The sequence below is a fragment of the Cuculus canorus genome, chromosome 1 (genome assembly GCF_017976375.1).
Source record: "Cuculus canorus isolate bCucCan1 chromosome 1, bCucCan1.pri, whole genome shotgun sequence".
Classification (NCBI taxonomy): Eukaryota; Metazoa; Chordata; class Aves; order Cuculiformes; family Cuculidae; genus Cuculus; species Cuculus canorus.
The window spans coordinates 125,955,833-125,967,410 of NC_071401.1; positions in this window are offsets into that span (position 1 = coordinate 125,955,833).

Below are 11,578 nucleotides of genomic sequence, written 5' to 3' on the forward strand. Positions count from 1 at the left end.
TGTCAGTATTAGTTTGATTGCTATAATCATGAGATCTTTCAAAACGATCCTTCAGTGCACTGCTAACGGCTCTTTTTGCTCAAAGTCTGCATTTGGGAGAACCAATAACTTGATGCAGAAGATAATTTCTACCCATGTAGAGGAGAAAATAAGGAGGATAGGGAAATGAGGAGAAACAAGATCTCTGGTTCAGGAATTTAAAAAGACAGAAAAATATGCCAACGAAGGATAACATCTGCTTTCATGTTCAATGGACAGAAATGGAAGCAGTTGATACAGGAAAAATATATATTTTAAACTATTACAGTAAGCATTTACTTTAGATTTAATATGGAAAATGTTTGGAGTCATACTTAGCAAAATAATATTGTTGCTTGTCAATTGTTTGAAACACCATCTGTAACTAAATTAAATTATTTCATTTCAAAACAGACAGCATAAAGCACCATTTACAACATTTCGTAGTTAACACAAATCAAAATGTCTACAAAGATCTGTATTTGTTTTCCCATTCTTCTACTTAAAACTTTTGATATTTAATCTGTTTTATACCGTACTAATAGGTCTTTATAAGGTTCTACACTGCTACCTTCCTTTCTGTTTTTAATGCAACAATATTGTTGCTTTTGATTATCATCTACAATAGCATCACTTGGAGTACTGAGAACTCACTTGGAATATTGTGTCCAGTTCTGGAGTCCTCAACATAAGAAGGATATGGTGCTGTTGGAACAGGTCCAGAGGAGGACTACAAGGATGATCAGAGGGCTGGAGCATCTCTTATACGAAGACAGGCTGAGTGAGTTGAGTTTGTTCAGCCTGGAGAAGAAAAGCTCCGAGGAGACATTATAGCGACCTTCCAGTACCTGAAGGGGCTACAGGAAAGCTGGGGAGGGGCTGTTTACAAAGGCTTACGGTGATAGGACAAGGGGCAACAGGTATAAACTGGAGAGGGGCAGATTTAGACTAGATATAAGGAGGAAATTCTTCACAATGAAGGTGGTGAGGTGCTGGCACAGGTTGCCCAGGGAAGCTGTGGCTGCCCCATTCCTGGAGGTGTTCAAGGCCAGGTTGGATGAGGCCTTGGGCAGCCTGATCCAGTGGGAGATGTCCCTGCCCATGGAAGGGGGTTGCAGCTGGGTGATCTTTAAGGTGCCTTCCAACTCAAACCATTCTACGATTCTATGTTTCTATCTATTGCTATACATAAAGATCTACATGATTACATATGTCCATATAGATATGTTTATTTATACACACATTATCTTCATTTTACTCTGGAAATACCTCACCTCCAAAGACAGAACTTTAAGAAAAACAATGTATGGCTAGTACAAGGTATATTCACCATTATTCAACACTGAAAGCTACATATCTCATGAATTTGCACAGTCCCTATTTTATGCTAGCCAGATCATCATAACACGCTTCCCTCTGGTCGCTGAAATAAATACATGTTATTTTCAACAGGCAGTCCAATGCTGTGGTATGTCAATCTTTTCCAGCTCCTGAAATCTGAGTTTTGCCTAAGAAAATTGGGAAAATGCTATGGGCATCAAGCAGGAACTCCTGCCCTGCGCAGCTCCAGGCAAGGCGGGAAGGGCTGTGTGACCAGCGGTGGTGCTTCTGCTCTTGCACTGCTCATTATATTTTCTCTCAGTATTACCTGGGACTGCTGTTCAGATCTTCTTGCTGCAGGGTACTGCCTTATGATTCTGTGCCTGGAGCCGTTGGAAAATACTAAGCTCAAGTCTGGAAATAGTAGGGAGCCCAGCATAGTTTGAAACAGAGAGGGAAAAGGGTCTTTCAGGGCTGATTGAATAATTTAGGTTGGAAAAGACCCTAAAGATCATTGAGTCCAACTGTACATCTAACACTGCCAAGTCCACAAATAAACCATGCCCCAAGTGCCATGTCTACACGTTTTTTTTAACACCTCCGGTGACTGTGGCTCAATCACTTTCTTGAGCATCCTACTCCAATGCGTGACAACCTTTTCCATAAAGAAACTTTTCGTAATATTCAATCTAAGCCTCCCATGGTGCAACTTGAGGCCATTTCCTCTCCTCCTATCACTTGTTAGGCGGGAAAAGAAAACTGCACCCATCTCGCTACAACCTCCCTTCAGGCAGTTGTAAAGAGCGATAAATTGACCTCTGCTGCCTCCTCTTCTCCAGACTTCGCTGCTCTTCCTAACACTTAAACTCCAGAAAATTCACTGGCTTTGCTGACCTCTGCTGCCATCCTCTGGAGGAAGACAAGAAGTAGCTGCCCCGAGCTGACCCTAAATGGGCTTCCTTTGTATGGGTCGGGTGTGTGTGTGTCTGTCACTGCTAATAAAAAAGCTTTCACTGGTGTGGTGGCGATCTTTGCTATGATGGCCCTCGTTGGAAAGAGCGGGGCAATGAAACTGGGACCAGTGTGCCCTGAGGAACTGGTTGCCATCATAGAATCATAGAATCACTATGTTGGAAAAGATCCTTTAGATCGAGTCCAACCACTCCTATCTGCTGCTAAACCATGTCCCTGAGCACCTCATCTATGCATCTTTTAAATACCTCCAGGGATGGGGACTCAACCACCTCCCTGGGCAGCCTCTGCCAGTGCCCAACGACCCTTTCTGTGAATATTTTTTTCCTGATATCCAGTCTGAACCTCCCCTGCACAGCTTGAGGCCATTCCCCCTTGTCCTGTCCTCTGCCACTTGGGAGAAGAGGCCAGCTCCCTCCTCTCTTCAATGTCCTTTCAGGTAGCTGTAGAAAGCAACAAGGTCTGCCCTCAGCCTCCTCTTCTCCAGGCTAAACAACCCCAGTTCCCTCAGCCGCTCTTCATAAGACTTGTTCTCCAGCCCCTTCACCAGCTTTAAGTGCAAAGGCATTTGTGCCTTTGGCCCTGGGGCCAGCAGCCTACCAACAGCAAGAGGGTTTTAGAGAAAGAGGAAAGACTCAATACAAAAATCTCCTTTTTACTGCTCTCTCATGGTCTTTGTTAGAGAAGGTGAAATGTAAACCAAACAATTCAGGAATATCATTATTTGCATAGATGCCATAATTAATCCTTTGCTGGATTATTAATTGCAGAATACAGTGGCCTGTATCAGATGACTCTGGTGACCATAGCCTGAATACCAGCTTCCTAAAAACATAAATAATAGCACTCACTGCCTCTGTGGTTGATGTTTGTTTTCAAACTGTGCCTCTGGGTAGCTGAAAAAGAAGAGAGAGGGGAGAGAATGGTTGGCTGTTTGTCAGTATTTTTAATTCATCCATCCTTGCAGTATTTTAAGTAAACTCTGCTATACTTGCCTGGAATGTCTGCAGAATCTCTCTACTGCACTCTTATTACAATCAACAAGATGTCAAATATTGATATTAAGCAAAGATGACACAGTCTGAACTTCAATATACCGTTGGATAAAGCTATCACCTGATGGTGAATGAATGTGACAGGAACATAAAGGGCTGGTAATGGAAACAGCTCCCAGTCAACTGCAGCAGCTGAAAGGGAAGCATATTAAGATAATCTCTGTGTGAGAAGCTGGAGCTGTAAGCACAACTAAGAATTCATTTCTATTTGTCAGTTGTTCATGGATTTTGATATCATCAAATCAGTGGAACATTACTCAGAAATTCTGCCTCAGGTGAGACTATCCATACCACTGTGTCAGGTCACTGTGACTTTATTTAGCATTGAAAATGTTGATGAAGTCCACTATCTCATACTCAGTCCAGTGAAAAAGTTTTTCTTAATGTCCAATCCAAACCTCCAAAATCATAGCTTGTGTCAGGGCACTTATTGTTATGAGTGGATGAAGACTTGTGCAGACACCAGAAGGGTATGATTGTTGAGTGACAGGTACGGATATTATCGTTAGTGCAGTCAGTGGAAGCCCATGTGAGACCACTGACTTTGTGTTAGGGTTGACAACCCCACAGCACTGCATTGTTTTAGTGAAGGACTTCCCTACACTACTAAAGGCTAGGTAGATATAACCTTTTCCCTCCCCAAGGAGAGATACAGAGTATGATGAGAGCAAAAATGTCTCCCTCAGCAACTCAAGGAGACAGAAGTCCTTCCCTGTATGAGGTACGACTGCACTGAGCAGGACTGGAGCTTTTTTCACATTCCTAGCTGATGTAACTATACTCCAAACATAAGGGCATGGGATCAGGAAAGTCAAAGCACAGCTGGAGCTGAATTTGGTGAGAAAAATAACAACAGCTTTTTAGGCACTTTGGCTAGAAAAGAAATAGTCAAGAAAATGGAGAAGGCTGAGGTACTAAACATTTTTTTTTACCTCAGTTCTCTCTTCTCACATCTCTCTCTCTTGAGTTCCCCTGAAACTCAAGAAAGGGACTGGAAAAATGAATTCCCTGTAATCATCAGAGAAGACCAGGGTAAAGACCAGCTGAGGAACCTGAAAATACACAAGTCCATGCAACCCGATGAGATGAATCCCACGGTCTTGAGGGAATTTGCTGATGTAGTTGCCAAGCCACTCTCTATGATATCTGAAAAGTTACAGCAGTCAGGTGAAGTTCCCAGTGACTGGAAAAAGGGAAACATCACTCCCATTTTTAAAAGGGTAAAAAGGAACCTAGGGACTACCAACCAGTCAGTCTCACCTCCACACCCAGTAAAATGATGTCTTCCTCCCGGAAGACGTGTCAAAACATATGGAAGACAGGGAGGCCATTAGAAACAGCCAGCATGGCTTCACCAAGCCTAAGTTGTGCCTTAATAACCAAGTGGCCGCCTACAAAGGAGTAACTGTATTGGTGGACAAGTGAAAAAATACATGACATCTACCTGGACTTCTGTAAGGCCTTTGACACAACATTCTCACCACTAAATTGGAAAGATATGGTTTGAGGGATGGCCTGTTAGACGGTTAAGCTGCATCCAAAGAATTATAGTCACTGGCTCAATGTCTGAATGGAAACCAGTAATAACTTGTATCCCTCAAGAGCCCAGACTGGGACCAAACTATTTAATACCTTCTCCAATGACACAGACAGTGGAATTGAGGGCACCCTCAGAAAGTTTGCAGATGACAGCAAGCTAAGTGGTGTGGTTGATATGCTTGAGGGAAGGAATGCCATCCAGAGGGACCTGAAAAGGTTTGAGGAGTGAAACCTCAAATGTGAAGAGCCTAATGTGAACCCCATGAAGTTGAACAAGGCCAAGTGCAAGGTACTGCACATGGGTTGGAACAATCTGCAAGATCAGTACAGACTGGGGAAAGAATGGATTGAGAGCAGCAATTTGGAGAAGGATTTGGGGATACTGGTGTGATATGAGAAGTAGTTACTATTAAAAAAAAAGTGGAATATTTTGATTTAAACTAAAGTACAGTTAAGTTTCATCTATGCAGTTGCTTTTTCTGGAAGTTAGACAGAATGTCCCTCTGAGAGCATATTTTCTTTCTCTGAGAGTATATTTTCTTTTAGATAGTTTATTTCCCAGACATGTTTTGTTCTTTGAAGATGATAACACCTTGTGTTCAGTATGATCTGCGCTGAACAGATGTTTCTTCTGCAATCACCTCTTACTGGGAGTTTCTACATATCTTAAAAGGCAAAGTCAGACAGAGAGCTGGAGCAAGCTCTAAATTAGCACTAGTTTTGACTGTTGCGAAGTTTCATAACATTAAAATTAGACCTTGAAAGTAATAGAATATGCATAAGATTTCTGGGAGAATGTATATGTATGCATGTCAGTGGGAAATATGTTCTGCAACTGGTCTTTGTCTTGTTGCACATGATTGATGGAGACCACTCTTGCATGTTGCCCAGGTATGATAAAGGATGCCTGCTTTCTATATCTCCAAGATGAGTCTTAGAGAGTTTTGTTTGCCGGCATTTTTTGTATCAGGTGGATGAAAAACTGGACATGAACCGGCCAGGTGCACTTGCAGCTCAGAAAGCCAACCGTATCCTATATTTCAAAATCCACAGGCATAAACTGAAACGAGAGTTTCCAGCTGTTGTAATGAGAAACATTTTCATGATGAGGTCAGTAAAAGTTTAGATCATGTTACCCAGAGAAGCTGGACATTCTCTATATTCAGGGAGTTTTCAAGACCTGACTGGGTAAAGCCCTGAGCAACTATACCTGACCTCACAGCTGTCCCTGTTTTGAGCTGCAGATTGGACCTGATGGCATCCAGAAGTCACTTCTAACCTGCTTCCTGGATTGCAGGTTCTGCCAGTATTAAGGTTGGGCAGAGACATGCTCACACACGTCCATGCAAAGGATGCTGACATGGTGAACTGCGCGGGTTGCCATAGACGAGGTGCTGCCTTCAGCAACCCCACATATGACACTACCAGGACTCACATAAATCAAGTATAGACAGCCAAGTCCTCCACCTAAATGCAATGCTAATTATAACACTGCAAAGACAGTCTTGACATCAAGAACATCCTGAATATTTTCCACGGTGGTGGCTGGCTTACTTACCAGTTCTACTGTTGTCATTCGCACTGTGCCTTTATGTTTTATTGGAGGAAAAAACCTTGTGTTTACAGTTTTAAGTAACAAAATCTTTCGTAGACATTACTGGACTGAGGCATGTCTCAAAAAAAATCAGCCTAACAGGGTAAATTTTTTCTGAGTAGAGATGTGAATGCCTGCCTAATGCTGCCAGCACATAAAACATCTCAGTCAGTTCACTACAGGGAAAGATTTCTACTTCTGGCTTACTATCTCAATTTTCAGACTTTGGGTTTTTCTTCATCGGTTGAGTAGGAAAAAAAAAAGATGTTGGTCCATTTATCTGCCTGTATGTCAGGACACTATTTCGACTGTTCACCTTCCTCTGCAACAGTTTTCAAAATTCACTTTTATCCCCAGGTTTTCTCCTTTAAAGACATAAACCATGAGACAAGCAGCAATGCCCAGGCTTTCTGCTACTTTGTTTGGCCCATCCTCATCATAACAAAGGTTGTGTTGAAGTGTGTGAGTCTAGTGAGCATGGCTGTATTCGTTACAGTTTAATTTAGGATCATCTTTTCCAGTTGACTACTCACATCTTGAGACTGTAAAAAGGCAGATAGATACCCCCATGGCACTGCGGCATCTGATTAATCCAATGCTCAGTCTAGTGAGAGAATATTCTCCAAACTCCACTCTTGCTTCGTCCCTTTATATGCTCGGGGTCATGCCTTGCTAATTGGACTAACTCTGCCCCTTAATTTCCTGCCAAAAACATGCACCTGTCCGGGCATGTTCAACTCCTGACAGTTGTTTTGTCTGGTAGCTGTATGCATTATTAGGGTGGACCCTGCAATCATGTCCTGTTCGGCGCCGCAGTCCATGTGCAGTTGTCTGGGTGATGGGATCTTCAGGTTAGGTGTGATATTGAGATAGACCAGTTCTTTCTGTGGTGTAGTACAGAGAGACATGACAATTATGAGCTTGGGGTGTGTGGGGGAAAGCAAACAGAAAAGAAAGATTATAAATAAAACTTTGCCATCTGTTATCTTCCAGGAGTACAAGCTATTTGTTATGCACATATTCAGTTTCAGTATGTCCTACATCCATCTGTATGGGAACCAAAATGGAACTGGGGACATACAGGGAATGAACTCAGTTTCACTAGACAGTACCTACAGTCAACTCAGCTCAAGCCATTAGCAAAGCAATAATGGCCTGCTAAGCTCATGCCCCCTACCACAAAAGATTTCATGCTTTTCATTTCAGTACCAGTTCAAATGCAGTTCCTCAGCACAGAAAGACTGCTGTATAATGAGCACAAAGGAAGGCACTGCATTTACACGGTGCTTTCTGCAAAGAAGGTTTAGACTTTGCTGCCTCTCTCTTCCTTTTCTCTTTCACCTTGTGACTTCATGCAAAAAAAAAAGAGTAAAGAAGGCTGTCTACTTTTTCTTTATGCTGTTCTAACAGGCTGTTTTCCAACATGGTCTTGAAGTACTGATCTTGTTTTTCTTCCTTCATGTCCTGTCTCCCTCTTCCTCCCACCCTCCAGTCCCAAATAGCAAAAGTTTATTACAGCTCCATTAAATCAACTGTAATGGCCATTGACTATAAATCACAGCTGAGAGGTACTGATTGGATGTTACGAAAAGCTTTCACTAAGACACAGCACTGCACAAGAGTCTCCAAACCTAGAGGCTTTCAAGACTCAGTTAGACAAGGCTGTAAAGGTATGACATGGCATTAGTGATACTCCAGTTGTAAGCAGGATGCTGGATCTTCTAGCCTGGTTTCTTAGGTTTCTGTGATGTAGTGAAGAGCTTCTGTAGGGCTGGAGAGTGTTTTGGTATCACATCCACCTGATGCAGTTTCATTACATTTCACATTCATCAGCCTGAAAGAACATCTGAGTACTTAGCTTTTTTTTTTTGTCTTGTGCTTTCACAAGATCTTCCACATATGTTCCCTAATTAGGGAAAAATAGGTTTTGCTAATAAAAGAAAGTTGCTAAAACTGAATATGGGGAAAGGTCTTCTTAGTGTTTGAATATAAATAAAAGGCATAGATGCGCTTCTTAGCCAGCATGCGCTCTAAAAATCAGTTTGTAGAATAGAATAGAATAGAATAGAATAGAATAGAATAGAACAGAACAGAATAGGTCTATTTCAGTTCGAAGATGCCTACAACAATTATCTAGTCCAACTGCCTGACCAATTCATGGTTGACCAAGCTAATGCCAAGGGCATTGTCCAAATGCCTCTTAGACACTGACAGGCTTGAGGTATTGACCTCCTGTCTAGGAAGCCTAAATATAAGTCTTTTCACCAAACTGATCTGTGAAAATAAAGCCTGGAAAATGTTAAGGACACCAGAGATATTAGGTTTTAGTTTGCCCACCCGAGGCCTAGCTCTGCTGTATTGGTCAGCTACCATGTAAACATGAGCATGATCTCTTGCTAAATATAAGTCTGCCCACAGGTCTTCTGCCCAGGACAAGGGTCAGGACTCTGACAGCCAAAGGGTTTGTGTCAGTGCTGTAATGCAAGATGTCATAGAATCATAGAATGGTTTGGGTTGGAAGGGACCTTAAAGATTGTCCAGTTCCAACGCCCTTGCCACAGGCAGGGACATATCCCACTGGATCGGGTTGCTCAAACCCTCATCCAGCCTGGTCTTCAAGACCACCAGGGATGGGGCATCCACAACTTCTCTGGGCTATCTGGGCCAGTGCCTCCCCACCCTTACGGGAAAACATTTCTTCCTAATATCTAATATAAATCTCCCCTCTTTCAGCTTAAAACCATTACTCCTCATCCTAACTCTATACTTCCTGATAAAGAGTCCCTCCTCATCTTTCTTGTAGCCAAGTACTGGAAGGATGCTATAAGGTCTTCCTGGAGCCTTCTCTTCTTTAGGCTAAACAAGTCCAAGTCTCTCAGCCTTTCCTTGTATGAGAGGTGCTCCAGCCCTCTGATCATCTTCATGGCCTCTTATGGACTCACTGTAACAGATCCATGTCCTTTCTGTGCTGAGGACTCCAGAACTGAACGCAGTACTCTAGGTGATGTCTCACCAGAGAGGACTAGATGGAGAGAATCACCTCCTTTGACTTGCTTGTCATGCTTCTTTTGATGCAGCCTAGGATACAGTTGGTTTTCTGGGCTGCAAGTTCACATTGCTGGCTCAAGTTGAGCTTCTCATCCACCAGCATCCATGGGTCCTTCTCAATCTGCCCAGAATTGTATTTGTGCTTGAGATTGCCCAGACCCAGGTGCAGGACCTTCCACTGGGCCCTGATAAATTTCATGAGGTTAGCACAGGCCCACCTCTCAAGCCTGTCGAGGTCTCTCTGGATTGCATCCCTTACCTCCATAGTGTTGACCATGCCACACAGTTTGGTGTCGGCAAACTTGGTAAAAGTGCCCACAGTCCCACTGTCCATGTCTCCAACAAAGATGTTAAACAACAGCAGTCCCAGTATCGACCCCTGAGGACCACCACTCATTACCAGTCTTCACTTGGACATTGAGCTGTTGACCACAACTCTTTGAGTGCAACCATCCAGCCAATTGAAACACAGCTTGAAACAACCTCAAGAGTCCAGCGCTACAGTGGATTCTGCAGCCCATCAATTTTCTCTGATGACATATATACTGACTGCCTATCACAGCTCCTCTGTCTAAATGAGCTCCAGTTCATCTTGAGTGTGTGCGTTCAGTCTGGGATGCTGATTGCCAGAGTTTATTTTCTGCAATAAGCTTCCTTGGAAAAACATGTTGGTCTAATAACAACTTGCCTTACTACCCTGAAAAGGAGCCTTGAGTTCCTAAGTGACATAAGTGCAAAACATTAACCTAGATGGCCAAATAGGAGACGGGGGGAGGAGGAAGTGAGTGGTAGCCTTGGTACATTGGGGACAGAGTGTGTTTAGCATCAGTTTGGGATGATGTCTCCTGTGGAAAACTTCATAAGAGAATGATCTTTTCTGCTGCTCCTCCAGGAGCTGCAGCTGCATCAGATCAAATTAAGCAAAAAAAACAAACGATGTCCCTAGGTGGAGTGTCTTAGCCACTGTCACCCTAAGGAAGAGCTCAGGTGGGACAATGCCTCATTTACTGTTGTACAGGGAACCAAAGGAGGCAATAAATACATGATTTTCAGATATCAACACCAGTGGTTCTCAGCAAGGCCTCAGGGTGTTGTGATCTCACTCCCAAGAGGGGCTGAGCACTGCTGAGCTCCTTCAAGGACTATAAGAGAATAAGCTACTCTGTTCCTTTCCAGATGAGCCCCTCTGGCTGCATGTTATAAGTTGGCTGTTAAAAACTAAACTTTTAATTAGATCCACAGAGATACCCGCAAAGTTGTCCAAATGAATCTGAAACTAACTTCCCATAACATTAAGAGTTGTTGTACTCTCCAGGTATCTCCTCTGGTCAGCAGCTCATTTTGAACAAACAGGAAAGGCTTCCAGGGTAGAGATGAAATGGATTGCAGGCCCCATTAATATTGTTTCATGTCATGTGTGTACTCCTTTCACATGACTGAGGCGGACTTGCTCACTTCATGGTCTCACAGTGGTCTAGCTCTCCCTTGCTCTTCCCTAATCCTGATATTTCTGAGGTCCTTGTTATTGCACTGGTATTTTTTCCACTCTTATGTTTTCACTTACTGATAGGTGACTATGCCATGCTTCTGTTCTTGCCCTACAGCAGTATGAGACCATGCCATTTTGTGTCATCAAGACCTACCATTTTAGTTTCATGGGATTATCTTGTTGAGAACTTGACTGATGTTGTAGATGAGGTGGAGCAGTCACAATGTGACATCTCAAGTGACAGGATGTCACATGGTGAGAGGAAGAGTGGAAAAGGGCAGCTAACAGACACCTCAAGTTTTTTAGAATTAATGGTGAGCCCCTAAGGGCTGTGGAGGGCTGAGGACCTCTGTACTGATTACTTCACAGAAATAGCCAGAGGCCCAGGAATGCTGAAATCACTGAATAATCATGAAGCAAGTTCTCAATCAAATAAGAAAACTAAGATCTGCCTTCAGCATGTCAGTCTTCCTTACTACCTTCACCTTCTTTCTTGTCTGAACTACAGGAATTCAAGTTAATCCTTTCTAGTGCCTGTTGCTT